General features: G+C 46.3%; 1 long non-coding RNA gene across 1 annotated transcript; it reads left to right on the top strand.

Annotated features, from left to right (window-relative positions):
- The first annotated feature begins 20 nt into the window (after positions 1-20).
- On the top strand, positions 21-11,749 carry LOC135228490 (uncharacterized). The gene is made up of 3 exons (XR_010319042.1): positions 21-289; positions 2,080-2,254; positions 4,127-11,749. It is a non-coding gene; the product is annotated as an uncharacterized LOC135228490 (long non-coding RNA).
- Positions 11,750-16,667: the final 4,918 nt, after the last annotated feature.

Genomic DNA, 16,667 nt, shown 5'->3' with positions numbered 1-16,667 from the left:
GTCAGGAGTTTGCGACGCTGGCGCCATCTTCAAAGGTCAGGGTGTGGAGCGTATTATGTTCGGCACCATGTTCAGAAGGTCGGGGGTGCTCCGGATTGATAATGGCTAACGTCATCTAGAAGAGGGAAGAAGGTAACAGACGCCAGGATTGGCGCCATCTTGAGAAGGGCGAAATTTGACATTCTGAGCAACGGACGCCATCTTGAATGGGGCAGATGGATGGAGGACGGCAATGGTGCCATCATGGGAAGGGCGGAGTGAAGGAAAGCGTCTTCGCAGTGTAAAAGCGGTTAGTGGGGTCGCGGCAACGGTTTTTTTGTTTTGTTTTAGGAGCGGAAAACCCTGAATACCATTTGAGGACCTGCTGTGTGCCTGGCGCTGTTTGGCGCTTCACATGTAAATGTATTTAATTCTCACAAAATTCATATGAGATAAGGGTTATTATATTAATCTTATTATAAATAATAAAAGATAATTATTCTGTACATCTTTCACCTCCTAAGAACATGAATTCCAGAAACGGACTTCCTGGGTTGGAATCGCTGCCTCACCACTTACTGGCTGTGTTTCCTTGTGCGAGTTACCTAACTTCTCTGTGCCTCATTTTCCAAATGGGAATAAAATAGTATTGTGAAATGGTGGTAGTAGCAGTAGCAGCATTATCAGAACCTGTCTAACTTCAGGGGGGATAATGCAAATCAAGATCAGCCCAAGGCTGATCCCAGTGAGGTAGAGGTCAGACATACCTCCACTCTTCAACATTTTTTTACCAATTTTGACACCAGGAGTCCCTCCCACAACACTCCCTACTTCTCGTCTGGGTTTGATAATCCATTGCGATGGCCACACAGAACCCACAGACCATATTTACAGTTAAGTGGTTTATTAAGGAAAAGGGTACAACTCAGGACAGGATCAGGAAGCATGTAGGCAAAGCTTCCCTTCTTCAGTGCAAGAAGCTTCCCTTCTCTCAGCTCCTCTCATCCTTGTCTCCTCTCTCTCTCTCTCTCTGTTTCTTCTCTTTGCTCTCTTCTTTCTTCCTTCTGCTTCTTCTGGCTACTTGTCTTCCTCCTTTCCGTCTCAAAAACCTCTGTGACACAGCCTTCACCAGGCTGAGTCCCGTACAACCAGATGGCGCCCAGCTACCACCACCAACTGCTCTGACAGGGATCACAATAGAGGGTCCTGGACAGAGCTGGAGGAAAATGTAGAACAAAATTCTAACTCACAAAGACCAGACTTACTGGCCTGGCAGAGACTGGAGAAACCCTGAGAGTATGGCCCCTGCACACCCATTGAGCTTAGTAATGAAGTCACTCATGAGGTTCACCCTTCAGCCAACAATTAGACAGGCCCATAAAACAAAACAAGATGAAAGGGGCACACCAGCCCAGGGGCAAGGACTAGAACGCAGGTCAGAACAAGAAAGCTGGTGATTGGAAACCTAAGATCAAGAAGGGGGAGTGTTGACCTGTCGTGGGGTTGGTAACAAAACAAATGTGTATACTGTTTAATGAGAAGCTAGTTTGTTCAGTAAACCTTCATCTAAAGTACAATAAAAAAAACCAAAAACCTCTGCGAGGCCAGCTGCATATATACACAACTCCTTGTCAATTTCAAGGCAAGGCCCCTCCCAGTGGGGAGGGGCACAAACTGACCAATGCCCTCTTGGTAGGCCACAGACACTTCTATTTGTATAGTCTATTGACCAGTCTCTGGTAGGTGAATACCAATCACAGGGCAGGCTGCAGCCAAGTACCAGACAAAAAGTATCAAACCACAGGTTGTTTACAGTTTACCCAGGAAATGTCAATCAACCTGGATGTGATGGTTAAGGTTGTGAGACAACTCGGCTGGGCCATGATTCTCAGTGGTTTGGCAGTTATGTAATGATAATAGTTTTACAGTGTATTTTGGCAGTTATGTAACGATGTAGTTATCCTCCATTTTGTGGTATAGGGTAATCACATCCATGATATGATCAGCCAGTTAATTTAAGGGGAGTTTCCTTGAGGATGTGGCCTGCATTCAATATATATAGATGTTCTGGCAAGGCTCACTGGCTTTTACACATTCTAGATCCTGCATCTGGCTCATCATCATCTGACTTCCATTTCTTGGGGCCTGAACCAGCATTCTGCCGTACTGCCTGCTGTTCTTGGATTTGTCAGCCCCTGCAGCAATGTGAGTCAGAAGAAGCCTCCAGCCTGACGTCTGACCCACAGACTTGGGACTTGCCAGCCTCTACATCTCTGTGAGCCATTTCCTTGAGATAAATCTCTCTCTCTCTCTCTGTGGAAACTCTGGTGGCATAGTGGTTAAGAGCTATGGCTGCTAACCAAAACGCTGGCAGTTCGAATCCACCAGGAGCTCCTTGAAAATGCTATGGGGCAGTTATACTCTGTCCTATAGGTTTGCTATGAGTCAGAATTGACTCAACATCAATGGGATATATATATATATACACTTCACTGGTTCTGCTTCTCTGGAGAACTCAGTCTAAGATACTGGACAAAAATAACCCTCTATGGTAGAAGACAAGGGCAAAGTAACTCCTCAGGGCTTAAGGGCAAAATCTCTTAAGCTGTTTTTCCAAAGAATCAAGGCAAAAGGCCACATAAAGGAACTCATTTCACCACAAGGATCTACCTCATGAGATTGTAATGAGAGTTAAAAGGGTTAGTCTTGATAAAAATATTAATGATTGCAGTGCAATGAATTACTTAATGTAAAAACAGCATGGAGACAATGTCTGACCTCCTCTAACTTCACGAGAAGGAAGGAGAATCAAGACCAACAGCCCACTGATTCCTATGAGGCAGAAGTTAGACATGCCTCTTCTCTCTGCCATCCTTACCAATTGTGACACCAACCACCCCTCCCACGGCACTCTCGACTTCTTTGCTGGGTTCGATAATTCATTGCAATGGCCACACAGAGCTCACAGACAATACTCACGATTATGGTGTTTATTAGGGAAGTAACAGGTTACGATTCAGGTTGAGGAATGCTCAGGATACAGTTCTTCCATCAGGACAGCCCCTTCCCAGCCATGCTCACAGGCACATCTCCCTGGCCCTCAACCTCTGCCCTGCTCAGCCAAGTGTTACAAAGCTCTTTCAGTTCTGCCAATAAGTGCCCAGAGGTATTCCACTCCGCCAGCAAGCCTTCTGCCCAAAGTCACTCAGCTTTCTTGCTCCGTGGACTGGAAAGCCCACCATACCATCTCCTGCTATAGTTTCTCTGCTTCTACTTCTCGAGCTCTGTCTTGTTCTCTCTGTCTCCTGGTTCCAGGAGCTTCTCAGAGCAGGGATCCCAGGTCTAAAGGATGAGCTCTCAGCTCCTGGCTATTTGTCCTTTGTGGTGTTGGGATCCTCTTCTGCTCTGGAATTAGCTCTCTTTTAAGGCAAAACTGACCAGTCCCCTTGGTGGGCCAGAATTACCTCATTTGCACAGTCCCACCCGGTTACTTGGGTTTGAGTCACGAGAACATGGTGAGAAAGGCCACACAAATTATTCATTTAATGATTGTGGTAGATGGAATGATTTTGGCCCTCCCAAAGATGTCCACATTCTAATCCTCAGAACCTGTGAATATGTTACCTTGTATGGCAAATAGGACTGTAAAAACGGTATGGAAGAGGTGTCTGACCTCCTCTATCTTCAGGAGGGGGAAGAAGAATCAAGATCAACAGTCCACTGATTCCCTTGAGGCAGAGGTTCAATGTGCCTCCTGTCTCCACTATCCAACCATCCCTCCCATGGCACACATAAATTCTTTTGGCCCCTCAGCCTCTGCCCTGCTTAGGCAAGTGTTACAAAGCTCTTTTAGCTCTGCTGATAAGTGCCCTGAGGCACCCCACTCTGCCAGTAAGCCATGGCCGGAAGGTGCTCAGCTCTAGCTCCGTGGCCAGCAAACCTAGCTCCACGTAGTGCCCAGAGGTACCCTACTCTGCCAGCAAGTCTCCTGCCCAAGGGCACTCAGCTTCCTCGCTCCATAGGCGGGGAAACCCACCACGCCGTCTCCTGCCAGTCTCCTAGTTCCGTTGCTGTTTCTCTGCCGCCGCTTCTGGCTGTCTTTGGTGTTACAGCTCTCTCCCTCTCTCTCTCCATCTCCTGGTTCCAGGAGCTTCTCAGTGCAGAGATCCCGGGTCCGAAGGACGTGCTCCACTCCTGATTGTTCTTCCTTGGTAGTGGTGAGATCCTCCTTCTGCTATGGATTTAAGCCTAGCAGGATGGCAGAACTGACCAATCCCCTTGGTGAGCCACAATTACCTTATTTGCACAGTCCCGCCCAATCACTTGGGTAGGAGTTATAAGACCATGGCGAGAAAAGCCACATAAAGACAATCCATCACACTGCAGGGACTTTGCAGATGTGATTAAATGGAGCATCTTGGATAGATTATCCTGGATTACCAGTGAGCCCAATGTAAACACAAGAATCCTTACAAGAACGAGGCAGGAGAATGAAAGTTGGTGAGAGAGAAGATGCCACTTGCTGGCTTTGAAGAGGGAGGATGGGCCTATGAACCAAGAAATGCAGGCAGCCTCTAGAAGCTAAAAAGACAAGGAAATGGATTATCACTGGAGCCCCAGAAGGAACACGGCACTGTTGGCGCTTGATTTTAGCCTTGTAAGGCTCATTTCAGACTTCCGACCTCCAGGACCTTAGGAGAATAAATTTGTATTGTTTTTAAGCTGCTAAGCATGTGGTATTTTTTTACAGTAGCAATAGGAAACTAAGACCATGGTATTAACTGAGCAATAATAACTTACTATAGGTCAGGCATGTGTTGAACTCTTTACAGGGATTATCTCATTTAATCCTTGAAGGAATCCCAGAGGTGGGAGCTATTGTCCCCATTGTACAGGTGAGCAAAAGGAGCCCCAAGATATGAAATGACAAATCAAAGGTCACTTGGAGCCTAGAGTCAAAGAACAACTCAAAGACATTGAGTTAATTATTTGCACACTATTTACTGGTAAAGAGGTGAACCCATAGATTGATTTCATCTAAGAAAGGCGAGAAGGAGATTTTTATAAAAGACAAAAGGAGAGGGAAGAAGGAAAAACTGCAGACAGCTTGGAAACCATGAACTTTGAGTTTTTTTCCTGGCCAGCCACTGGCGATGAGTTCAGTCAGGGTGCTCTGACCTTGGGCAGCTAGAAGGAAAAAAAAAAAAGTAATTTCAGATGTTTATGGATGCCCCGGAAGACCTTGAGAGTTTAGCTTTCTCTGCGTAATGCCTTTCTGGGTCCTTTGTTGTTGTCTCCATCTTAGGTTAGTTATGCCGGGTCTGTACCTTTATCTTTATCAGAAGTTCTCACTGGAGTAGCATCAACTGATTGTAATTCCTTTCCAGGAGCGATTTAAATAACTAGGCACAAACCAGTGAGCTTCCATTTATTCCCCCCAGCAGCTTGCACACAGCAAGGTCTGGAGAAACACAGCTTAACCTTGGATTGAGTGGGTGCCCTCTTGGCCCGTGAACAGTTTTTTTCCACTTATCTTATTTCTCCTCTCACTTTTTTCTTCCTTTGATACTTTCCAAGTGTCTAGGCCTATCTGGAGTTGTCTTCCTCTACGAAGAACAAGGAGTCCCTGGGTGGTCCAAGTGGTTAATATACTCAGCTGCTAAGCAGAAGGTTGGTGGTTCAAGTTCACCCAGAGGCACCTCAGAAGAGAGGTCTGGCGATCTACCGTATTTCTATGGAAATAACCCACGCCTTCTACATTTGTTTGCCAACTATGCCCTCCCCCGTGAGGTATTTTCATAAGCATGCTATGCTAATTTTTTTACAGCAACATGTAAAAAAAAAACTTGGCACAATGGCACTTATGAAAATACCTCGCAGAAAGAGGGTGCAGTTGGCAAACAAACGTAGAAGGTGCACGTTATCTATGTAAAAATACGGTACTTCTGAAAACTCAGCCGTTGAAAACCCTATGGAGCACAGTTCAACTCTAACACACATGGGGTTGCCATGAATTGAAATTGACTCAATGGCAACTGGTTTTTACCAAGAACAAAAATTGAGACCACAGCCCAGTATGTTCTTTACCAGGCCACACTCTCTTCCTAGGGTGTCATCTTCTAAACCGAATCTCAGGCCACGGAGTCTCACACACGGACCTTGCTTGGCTGTAGAAGAAAGGGGAGATCAAGGACCACCCTAGTTTGGTGAAAACAGCACAGAATTGCTTCCGAGGAGACAGGGACTCTTGTCCTAGCTTCGCACCTTTTGTTACCCCGAGCGTGTCCCACACCTCTCTGAGCCTCAGTTGGGTGCACAGGATGTTTGTGATAAAGAGTGTGGAAATGGTTTGTGAGCTGAAAAGTGCTGTGCGCGCATCGCTCGTGGTATACAGAAGTTGTGCTCAGTGCCACATTTCCCACAGCAGGAGGCAGACACATAACGACACATCTGTGCTATGACACTGCATATTTTGCAGAGTTTTGAGTGCTGGTGTGTCCCCACCCCTGCTGGGTCCCAAGGGAGTGGGGCTGGGTGGGAGATGGATTATCTCCTTCCTTCTCTTATTGGGTTTTAATTGTCTGTCAAATCTCCTAGGTGTCTTTGAAGATAAAGGGAGGGGAGGGGAGACCCTCCTAAACAGACTAATTATTTCCCTTGTGACCACAGCCACCAAGCCTTGCTCTCGTTTTTGAAAGGGAGGCCTGCAGTCATTTTCCCAACATGATAGCTCATAGCAACATGATTGCAGCCTGTACAATGTGCTGATATTATAATGTTTTAATCGGTGTTAAGTCAAGGGCTTTAATTTCTTCCAGGCCTCCGGTTGGCAGCACGTGAATGAATTTTCCACACATCCTGTTTCCTCAGACTAAACCCGTGCCTCTTCCTCATGTGTCCAGCCCACAGTGGCTTAACCTTTGCTCCATCTCCAGCTCCACTGTCTCTAATAATAAATTACTCAGCAGTGGATGAATTAGCTGAGTCTAATGTGTGGAAAAAGATTAGGTTGGACCTGAGAAAATTAGGTTCTAAGCGAGGGCACAGGATGAGGTATAAAAATAGTGAGACTCTTGCCCTGGATGACAAAGAAGCTAACTTTTTTTGAGTGTCAGGCATGAAATCCATTATTGGCATTATCTCCTTGAATCACCACAACAGCCTCACGGCTAGGTGCTATTATTATCATCATTTTATAGATGAGGAAACTGAGACACAGAGAAGGTAAGTAACTTATCCAGGGTCACACAGCTACTCTTGGCCCCAGGATTTGAACCCACGTAGCCCGGCTCCAGGACAGGACTCTCACACTGTCCTTCCTCATTGTATCTGAGACTATATTAGCTTTGCATTCATTCACTGATCCATTCGTCCATTCAGCTCTGCTGGGGAGGGAGGGGATTTTTATTATCTTAGGAGCTGCCCCCAGAATATTTCTGCAGGAAGGACCTGTTACTAGGACATTGCAGGCAGACGGGTAAATGCCAGGAGGCCTGACAGAGCACGGCTGGAACTAGAAAAGGACCGTTTGGTGGCCTGGAGATCCCAGCCGAGCTTGCATGTCTGGAGTAACAGGGCAGCGAGTGGGACTTTTCCTGCAGCCCGGGAATTGGCACTTGAGGCCTCAGCTGAAAAACAAAAGGTGCTAAGAACTCTACCAGCTGGAGGTAACTGCCAACACGTGGACAAAGTGTTGCCACTCCCCTCAACCCAACAGCTTGGTAAGAGGCAGGAGAAGATGCCTTACCACATCTAGCCCACCCCAGCCCTAGCATTTGAACGGAGACAGCTGGGGGTCAGAGTGGGAGCCATCAATGTCATGGGCCAAACTCTGGAAGTGAGGGGCTCCAAAGACTGATGACAGAGGCCAAGTCAGGGACCTGGACAAAGCTGGGGTAGGGAGGGGTGTCCCTCAGAGGGTCTTGAATTTGAGCCCAAGAGGTAGGGAAAAGCAGTGAAACCACGGAGACCGGGGAAGCCAAAGGCACTTGTCCTCTTGGGTTTTTTTGGCTCCAACACCCCATCTCTGAAAGGATCATTCTAAGGCTCTTGAGCCAGAGTCCACAGTGCTGGATGGGAGGCAAGGACCTGAGGACAAATGTTGTATGATACCACGTACATGAAATATTTAGGATAGGCAAGTATACAGAGACCAAAGTTTATGGGTGATTACTACGGGCAGGGAGAGGGGGAGGAGGAAGACTCACTGCTTAGGGGACACTGAGCTTCTGTTAAGGGTGATGGGAAAATTTGGGAACAGGTAAGGGTAAGGGTTAAACAACATGATAAACATAACTGATGTCACAGAATTGTACATGTGAAGAATGCTGAAGTGACAAATGTTTTGTTACATAAATATTTACCACAATAACAAAGAAGGATGGAAGGAAGGGAGAAAAAAAATGACAAAGGATGACCAGAGATTCTGGCTGAAGGCTGAGATGGGACAAAACAAAACTGTTTCATGTATGCACTCCCCTCCAAGTCAGGCTGCTTGGGGTGGGGGGCTGTTTGCTCCTTCATGGCTAGTGAGGCTAGTCTGTGGTTGCTGCAACAGCCCCCCAGCAGCAGGAGGAAAGAAACAAACTCTGGCTTGAGCCGCGGTGGGGCCTGGGCAGAAGCAATGAGGGTGAGGTGGTGACTGGGGAGGGGTCAGTGGAACCCAAGTGCACTGGGAGAAAAGGGTGATGGGAGGGCCTGGGTAGGGAAGGGGTTCAGACCAGACTTAGGAGAGAGGTGAGATTGGAGAAGACTCAGATCAGGGGGGCGGGGAGGAGGGTGGGGAGAGGAGAAGGGTTGCAGTGTTAAATGGTTAAATCCTGAGGACAAGTGTCAGACTTGCAGGAGGTGAGGGGAAGCCTGGAACTACCTGAAGTAGAGCATTGTCAGAGGGCAGCAAGTTCACCAGCCAGAATGGCGCAATAACAGCAGGGAGGGGTCCAGGAGGAGGTGAGAGCAGGAGGTAAAGGGGAGGCCACCTCTCCTGGTCCTTCATGGGCCACTTGTGAGGACTTTGACATTTACCTTGAGCTAGATTGGAGCCATGGGAGGGTGTCGAGCAGGGACAGGACCTGACCTGACTTAGGTTTCACAAGATCCCCCTGACTGAGACGATTTTTGCCAGAACAATTTCCTATTTGCACACTTCCCACTGATACCCAGAAAAGTTACTAACAACAGGTCTCTATAGGCCTATGTGTATGCACAGGCCTAGGAGACCGAACAGAATGTCTTCTTATGGCCCGTGGCTGGGAGCCCTTAGATGGCTCTCGTGACATGCCAGGTACCATGCTGACCACTTTACATATTTAAACTCATTTAATTTTCATGACCATCTGACCAGCAGGTAATAGTGCCATCTCCATTTTACACATGAGGGAACTGAGGCTCAGGGAGCTCCTAAGCTCTGCACCACCCTGCCTTTCCAAGGAAACAGGACTCCTGGACCTGTCAGTCCCCGAATTCACATGTTTCTGCATTCTCCTCACTGTCCCCACCCTTCATATATCTAGAGGTAGGAGCAATTTGAATTCCTTTCTCTGATGGTAGATCACGCTTGAAAGAAGGAGGCCCCCCCTGAACCACATCCCTTTCTGCAGGGCTGGGGTCTGAGCTGTTTATTACAAACTGATGCTCGCTTTCATTTCCTGCCTGGGCTAGATGGACACAGTTGGAGACAGAACTGGGAGGCGCCGGTGGGGGCAGGGCCGATGGCTGCCTCGCTCCCAGATCCTGCCGGGAGAGGCAGGCTGCAGAGAGCAAGGAGGCAGCCAGGCCGTGCCTGGGGATCAGTGGCTTTGGCAGTAGGGAAACCAGTCACGGTCTTAAAGGTGGAATGAGGCTGGCTGGTTTTCAGGGTCCTGTTTGGGTGAAAGAGGATGGTCAGGAGAGGGAAGCAGAAGCTGTACTACCTGAGTAAAGTGGCTCTGCTCGTGAGCACCCGTGTTCTCCATCCTCCCATTGCGTTTCATCCAGAGACCCTCCTCTCTCGCAGCCCAACTCTGCCTCCCTCCTCCCCCAGGGCCACCCCTCAGGAACTGGACCCTATGCATTCATTCATGCACTCTATAGTCAACACACACCTTCTCATGCCCCTTCTGTACAGGGTATGGTGCTAGGTGCATTTCATATGCTATCCCATTTAATCCCCATAGCAACCTGTAAGGTAGGATTATTATACCCATTTTACAGATAGGGAAATGGAGGCTTGGAGAGTGAAGTGACATGGGCTGATGGTGGGACCAGAATTCAAACCCAAGTGTGCCACACTCCAAAGACTCTGCCCTTTCTACAAATCATTCATTCATTTGACAAATATTTTTGACCCCTTACACATACACCAGGGTCCCTGGGTGGTACAAAGAGTTAACACACTTGGCTGCTCACCAAAAGGTTGGAGGTTAAAGCCCACGCAGAAACAGCTCAGAAGAAAGGCTTGGTGATCCTTTTGCAAATGATCAGCCATTGAAAACCCTAAGGAGCAGAGTTCTACTCTGACGCATCTGGGTTTGCCATGAGTCAGAAGTGACTCGCTGGCAACTGCTTATGGTCACATACGAGCCAGCTACTGTGCTAGGCGCTGGAGATAAAGAAATCAAATCACCATGGTGCCTGTCCTCATGGACCTCAAATTCCAGGGGAAAAACAGATGTCCCCCGCTGCCCACCCAAAGTAAACACATTGTTGTTGTCGTTAGGTGCCACCAAGTCAGTTCCAACTCATAGCAACCCTACGTACAGCAGAATGAAACCCTGCTCCTTGTTCACCTGTCACATACATAGGAGGCAAGTGAAAATACCATGGCTTGAGTCAGGTGCACCTTAGTCTTCAAGGTGACATCTTTGCTTTTCAACACTTTAAAGAGGTCCTTTGCAGCAGATTTGCCCCGTGCAACGCATCTCTTGGTTTGACTGCTGCTTCCTTGGGTGTTGATTGTGGATCCAAGTAAAATGAAATCCTTGACAATTTCAATATTTTCTCAATTTGTCATGTTATTAAGGAGCCCTGATGGTGCAGTGGTTAAGTGCTTGGCTACTAACCAAAAGGTTAGACATCAACAAGCACTTCCGGGGAGAAAGATTTGGCAGTTGGCTTCCACGAAGATTACAGCCTTGGAAACCCCATGATGCAGTTCTGTAGTGCTGCTATAAATTGCAGTTGACTCAAGGGCAATGGGATTTTGGTTTTGGATCATGTTATTGTTTTTTGATCCAGTTACGAGGATTTTTGTTTTCTTTAAGTTGACATGCAATCCATACTGAAGGCAGCAGTCTTTGATCTTCATCAGTAAGTGCTTCAAGTCCTCTTCAAATTCAGCAAGCAAGATTGTATTATCTACATAAAGCAGGTTGTCAATGAGTCTTCCTCCAGTCCTGACACCATGTTCTTCCTGTAGTCCAGCTTCTTGAATTACTTGCTCAGCATACAGATTGAATAAATATGGTGAAAGGATACAGCCCCGATGCACACCTTTCCTGATTTTAAACCACGCAGTATCCCCTTGTTCTGTTCCAATGACTGCCTCTTGGTTTATGTACAGGTTCCTCATGAGCACAATTAGGTGTTCTGAAATTCCCATTCTTCACAATGTTATCCGTAATTTGTTACGATCCACACAGTCGAATGCCTTTGCATAGTCAATAAAACACAGGCAAACATCTTTCTGATATTCTCTGCTTTCAGCCAGGATCCATCTGACATCAGCAATGGTATCCCTCGTTCCACATGCTCTTCTGAATCTGGCTTGAATTTCTGGCAGTTCCCTGTTATTGTACTGCTGCAACCATTTTTGAGATTATCTTCAGCAAACTTTTACTTGTGTGTAATATTAACGATATTGTTCAATAATTTCTACATTCTGTTGGGTCACCTTTCTTTGGAATGCGTACAAATATGGATCTCTTTCAGTTGATTGGCCAGGTAGTTGTCTTCCAAATTTCTTGCCATAGACAAATGAGCACCTCCAGTGCTGCATTATTTGTTGAAACATCTCAATCGGTATTCCGTCAATTCCTGGAGCCTTGTTTTTTGCCAATGCCCTCAGTGCAGCTGGGACTTCTTTCTTCAGTACCATCAGTTCTTGATCGTATGCTACCTCCTGAAATAATTGAATGTCAACAAATTGTTTTTGGTACAGTGACTCTGTATGTTCCTTCCATCTTCTTTTGATGCTTTCTGCGTCATTCAATATTTTACCCATAAAAAAGACCAAACCAAACTCGTTGCCATCAAGTCGATTCCGACTCATAGTAACCCCATAGGACGGAGTAGAACTGCCACACAGAGTTTCCAAGGAGCGCCTAGTAGATTCGAACTGCCAACCTTTTAGTTAGCAGCCATGGCTTTTAACCACTACACCACCAGGGTTTCCCATGATAGAAGCTTCAATATTGCAATTTGAGGCTTGAATTTTTTCTTCAATTCATTCAGCTTGAGAAATGCCAAGCATGTTCTTCCCTTTTGGTTTTCTAACTCCAGGTCTTTGCACATTTCATTGTAATACTTTACTTTTTCTTCTCGAGCCACCCTTTGAAATCTTCTGTTCAGTTCATTTACTTCATTGCTTTAGCTACTCTACATTTAAGAGCAAGTTCAGAGTCTCTTCTGACATTAATTTTGGTCTTTTCTTTCTTTCCGGTCTTTTTAATGGCCTTTTGCTTTCTTCATATATGATGTCTTTCATGTCATGCCACAACTCATCTGATCTTTGGTCATTGGTGTTCAATGTGTCAACTCTATTCTTGAGATGGTCTCTAAATTGAGGTGGGATATACTCAAGGTTATACTTTGGCTCTCACAGACTTGTTTTAATTTTCTTCAGCTTCAACTTGAAATTGCATATGAGCTATCGATGGTCTGTTCTGCAGCAGTCCCCTGGCTTTGTCCTGACTGGTAATATTGAGCTTCTCCATCATCTCTTTCCAAAGAAGCATATTCCATCCAGTGAGGTCCACATGTATAATTGCTGTTTATGTTGTTGAAAAAAGGTATTTACAATGAATAAGTTGTTGGTCTTGCAAAATTCTATCATGGGATCGCTGGCATCATTTCTATCACCAAGGCCATTAATTTCCAACTACTAATCCTTCTTCTTTGTTTCCAACTTTCACATTCCAATCACCAGTATTCATCAATGCATCTTGGTTGCATATTTGATCAACTTCATCGCAGAAGTTGGTAAAAACCTTCAATTTCTTCATCTTTGGTATTAGCGGTTGGCGCATAAACTTGGATAATAGTTTTATTAACTGATCTTCCTTGTAAGTGGGTAGATATTTTCTTATCACTGACAGTGTTGTCCTTCAGAATAGATCTTGAAATGTTCCTTTTGACAATGAACGTGACGCCATCCCTCTTCAATTTATCGTTCCTAGCATAGTAGACCATATGATTGTCTGATTCAAAATGGCTAATACCAGTCCATTTCAGCTCACAAATGCCTAGGATGTTGATCTTTATGCGTTCCTTTTCATTTTTGATGACTTCTAATTTTCCTAGTTTCATACTTTGTACATTCCATGTTCCCATTACTAATGGATGTTTGCAGCTGTTTCTTTTCATTTTGAGTTGTGCCACATCAGCAAATGAGGGTCCGAAAAGCTTGACTCCATTGACATCATTAAGGTCGACTCTACTTTAAGGAGGCAGCTCTTCTTCAGGCATATTTTGAGTGCCTTCCAACCTGAGGGGCTCGTCTTCTGGCAGTATATCAGACAATGTTCTGCTGCTATTCATAAGGTTTTCACTGGCCATTTTTTTAAAAGAAGTAGATCTCCAGGTCCTTCTTCCTAGTCTTTCTTAGTCTGGAAGCTCTGCTGAAACCTGTCCCCCATGGGTGACCCTCCTGATGTGTGAAATACTGGTGGCATAGCTTCCAGCATCACAGCAACAAGCAAGCCACCACAGTGTGAAAAACTGACAGACGAGTGGTGAAACAAACACATTATATAATTGTAAATCACGATCATTGCTGTGAAGAAAACAAAAGGGTGTGATGATAGAGAACCCTGAGGTGGGGGGAGGGGGTCTAATATAGAGCAGGGATGGCAAGTTCCAGGCCAAGGTACAAAGGAGAAGGCTCACTGCAAAGTTCCCTGAACCCCAATATGAGGTTGTTTGAAACTTGGGGTAGACAGGTGTGGTTTGTCTCACCAGCACCCTTCCATCCTTCCATAGCAAGAACCCTGATATTTGTTTGGCAGTCACCTCCCACATACTTGTTCCAGGTAAGGCTCCTCACCTAGGGTTAGCACATGACTCAGGTCTGAGCCAAGGGTCAGGGTGGCATTTATCAGACTAGCATGACTGGTTCTTGGTCCCCTCAGTCCATTCAGTCAGAGTAAGTCTCAAAGTTTCAAGGTTCTTGCTGAGGATGCTGGGACAGAGTCAACGTGTTATGAACCTAATGCTGCTGGCAGCCATCTTGTGAATATGAGGGAAAGCCTCTCTGAGGATGCAGCTGACATAGAGAAAGTAGAGAAGAAAGACAGAGAGAGAGATCAAGTACAGATGAGCTGATTGAGCCCCTGTCTCTAACCTCTCTGGAAGTCAGATATACCCGTGGAGTTTCTAATTACACAAACAAATCAGTTCCCATTTTCTGTCACTTGCAAACGAAGAAGCCTGAACAGCATAGTACATTTTCTCCTCCAACCCAGAGATCCCTGGGAACTGGGAAGGGGCTGAATCTGCAGGGTAGACAGGCTGTGGACCATTCCTGGGATGCTCGGGAATGTCAGAGTTGGGGCAGGAGGCAGGAAGCTGAGATCCAGGGCAACTAAGAAAGGTTCCTAATATTTCTAGTATCAAGACAAAGTTGCATGTTTTGTTGTATATATTTTCACCACACACACACAAACCCAAAAACTACAAAAAATAAGACAAAGCTGTCCTTGACTTAGATGCTCAAATAATGACGATAATATCCAACACTTATTCCAGCTTATGAGTCACTTACCTAATGTGCCCTGATCACAGCCCTGAGAAGCAGATCCCTCTGAGATCCCCATTTTACAACTAAGGGGGCTCAGAGAGGCTAAGTGACCAGTCCAAGGTCAGCCAGCTAGGTTATGGTAGAATTGGGGCTTGGATTCAAGTTCCCCTGGATTCTACAAAATAAATTCTAACAAATTCCTGAGTTTGTTTTAAAAAATAAAGTCAGGCTAGCCTTTTTTTTTTTTTTTTTTTTTAATCCAAGTTCTCTGGATTTATCAGGCTACTCATCAAGCCAGAACCACATCCCCCGCTTCCTCCACGATTAGGTCCTGTGTTTGAGTAACAGCGAGTACATATTTAAGCCTCCCCAGGGTACACAACATCTGCTGCATACACACACAGTCTTCTCCTGCAGGTGCGGGGTTCTGTGTGGGTGAGACGAATGTGGAGAAGACGCACTGTAAATGCCAACATGATAGTCACACCTGACTGTCTAAGAATCAACCAGCTTTGGAGGATGGCTGCTGCTGGCAGTCCCGCGGCATGGGGGCACATACCCCCACAGGCACGAGGCGTTTGTGCAGTTGGCATCGAGAATGCTTGAGGTAGTATTTTTGGAGCCGTGTGTCTGTGTGTGTTTTGTGAGTGTGTACACAAACTCATCGGCTCACATCCCCAAATCAGAGCTGCACTGCTAAGCCTCATGGTGTCAGGGGGAATGAGTCAGTCCACCACCGCTGATGAAAAAGGCATGGTTGCCATATATGCTTTTCAAACAGGATGCTGCTTCCTGCTGCTTCCAGGAAAAACTGTCTTCATGGCAATCTGGAGGAAACAACAAAGCAAGTCAAACCCCAACTCTTACAAGCTATAGGGAGACTCACTAGTGTGAGACTCAGAGGTAGGGTATAGGAAAGAATTCTCTTCTCATAAGAGAATCAACATGGAAGCCTGGTTATTCCTCTCAGCCAATTCTGGACAACAAGAATTTTATGCTGACTTCTGTTTGCTCTCCTCCTAGTCCATTGGAAGGGCCAACTCTTCACTCTCGCTGACTGTCCTCAAATGAGGGATGTTCCCGGCCATTGATCTATCCCGTTGTCTTGGAATGAGAACAGACAGGGAGTGTCTTACTGGGACACAAGACTAGGGACAGGCCCCTGGAAGCCAGGCCCAGGGATCTAGTGGACACCTGAGGTTTCTGTGTGTCCTGCACCTTCCTTCTGGTAATAGCAATTTATTGTGGGGATCCTCCATGTCCTCACTCTCAAACTACATGATCTGGGTGGGGGGGACCCCACATCTAGCTCTAAGGATGAAAATGTGACCCAGGCCTAGCCAATCAGTAGATTCCATTGCAATGGCTACAGTCTCACCCTAATGGGCATCAAGACCAGGTCAAGCATCACCTTCTCCAGGAAGCCTCCCGTACTTCTACCCCAATTCCATGCCTCCTGTGGGCTCTCACAACCTCTGGGTCCTAGGGAGCCCTGTCTGGTACATCTCCATGTCCAGTGCCCAGCAAGACTTTGCCCAGAGTGGGTGCTGGTGAGTATTTGCTGCTTAAATGGACTCTCGGAAGTCCCTGGGAATGAGTGGGTGGGATGCTGACTCTCCTGGAGGAGGTTTATCAGGGAAGGCTCCACAGAGAAGGGGACTTCTGGGCAAGTCCACAGGAAAGCAAACCTCTAGGGCCTCTCAGAAGACAAGAGGCACTGGGCCGCTTCCACGTTTTGGGACCCACGACATACTAA

Source organism: Loxodonta africana, chromosome 22 (genome assembly GCF_030014295.1).
Source record: "Loxodonta africana isolate mLoxAfr1 chromosome 22, mLoxAfr1.hap2, whole genome shotgun sequence".
NCBI lineage: Eukaryota > Metazoa > Chordata > Mammalia > Proboscidea > Elephantidae > Loxodonta > Loxodonta africana.
Note: the sequence above shows the minus strand (reverse complement) of the source record. Positions and strands in the feature narration are given on the sequence as shown.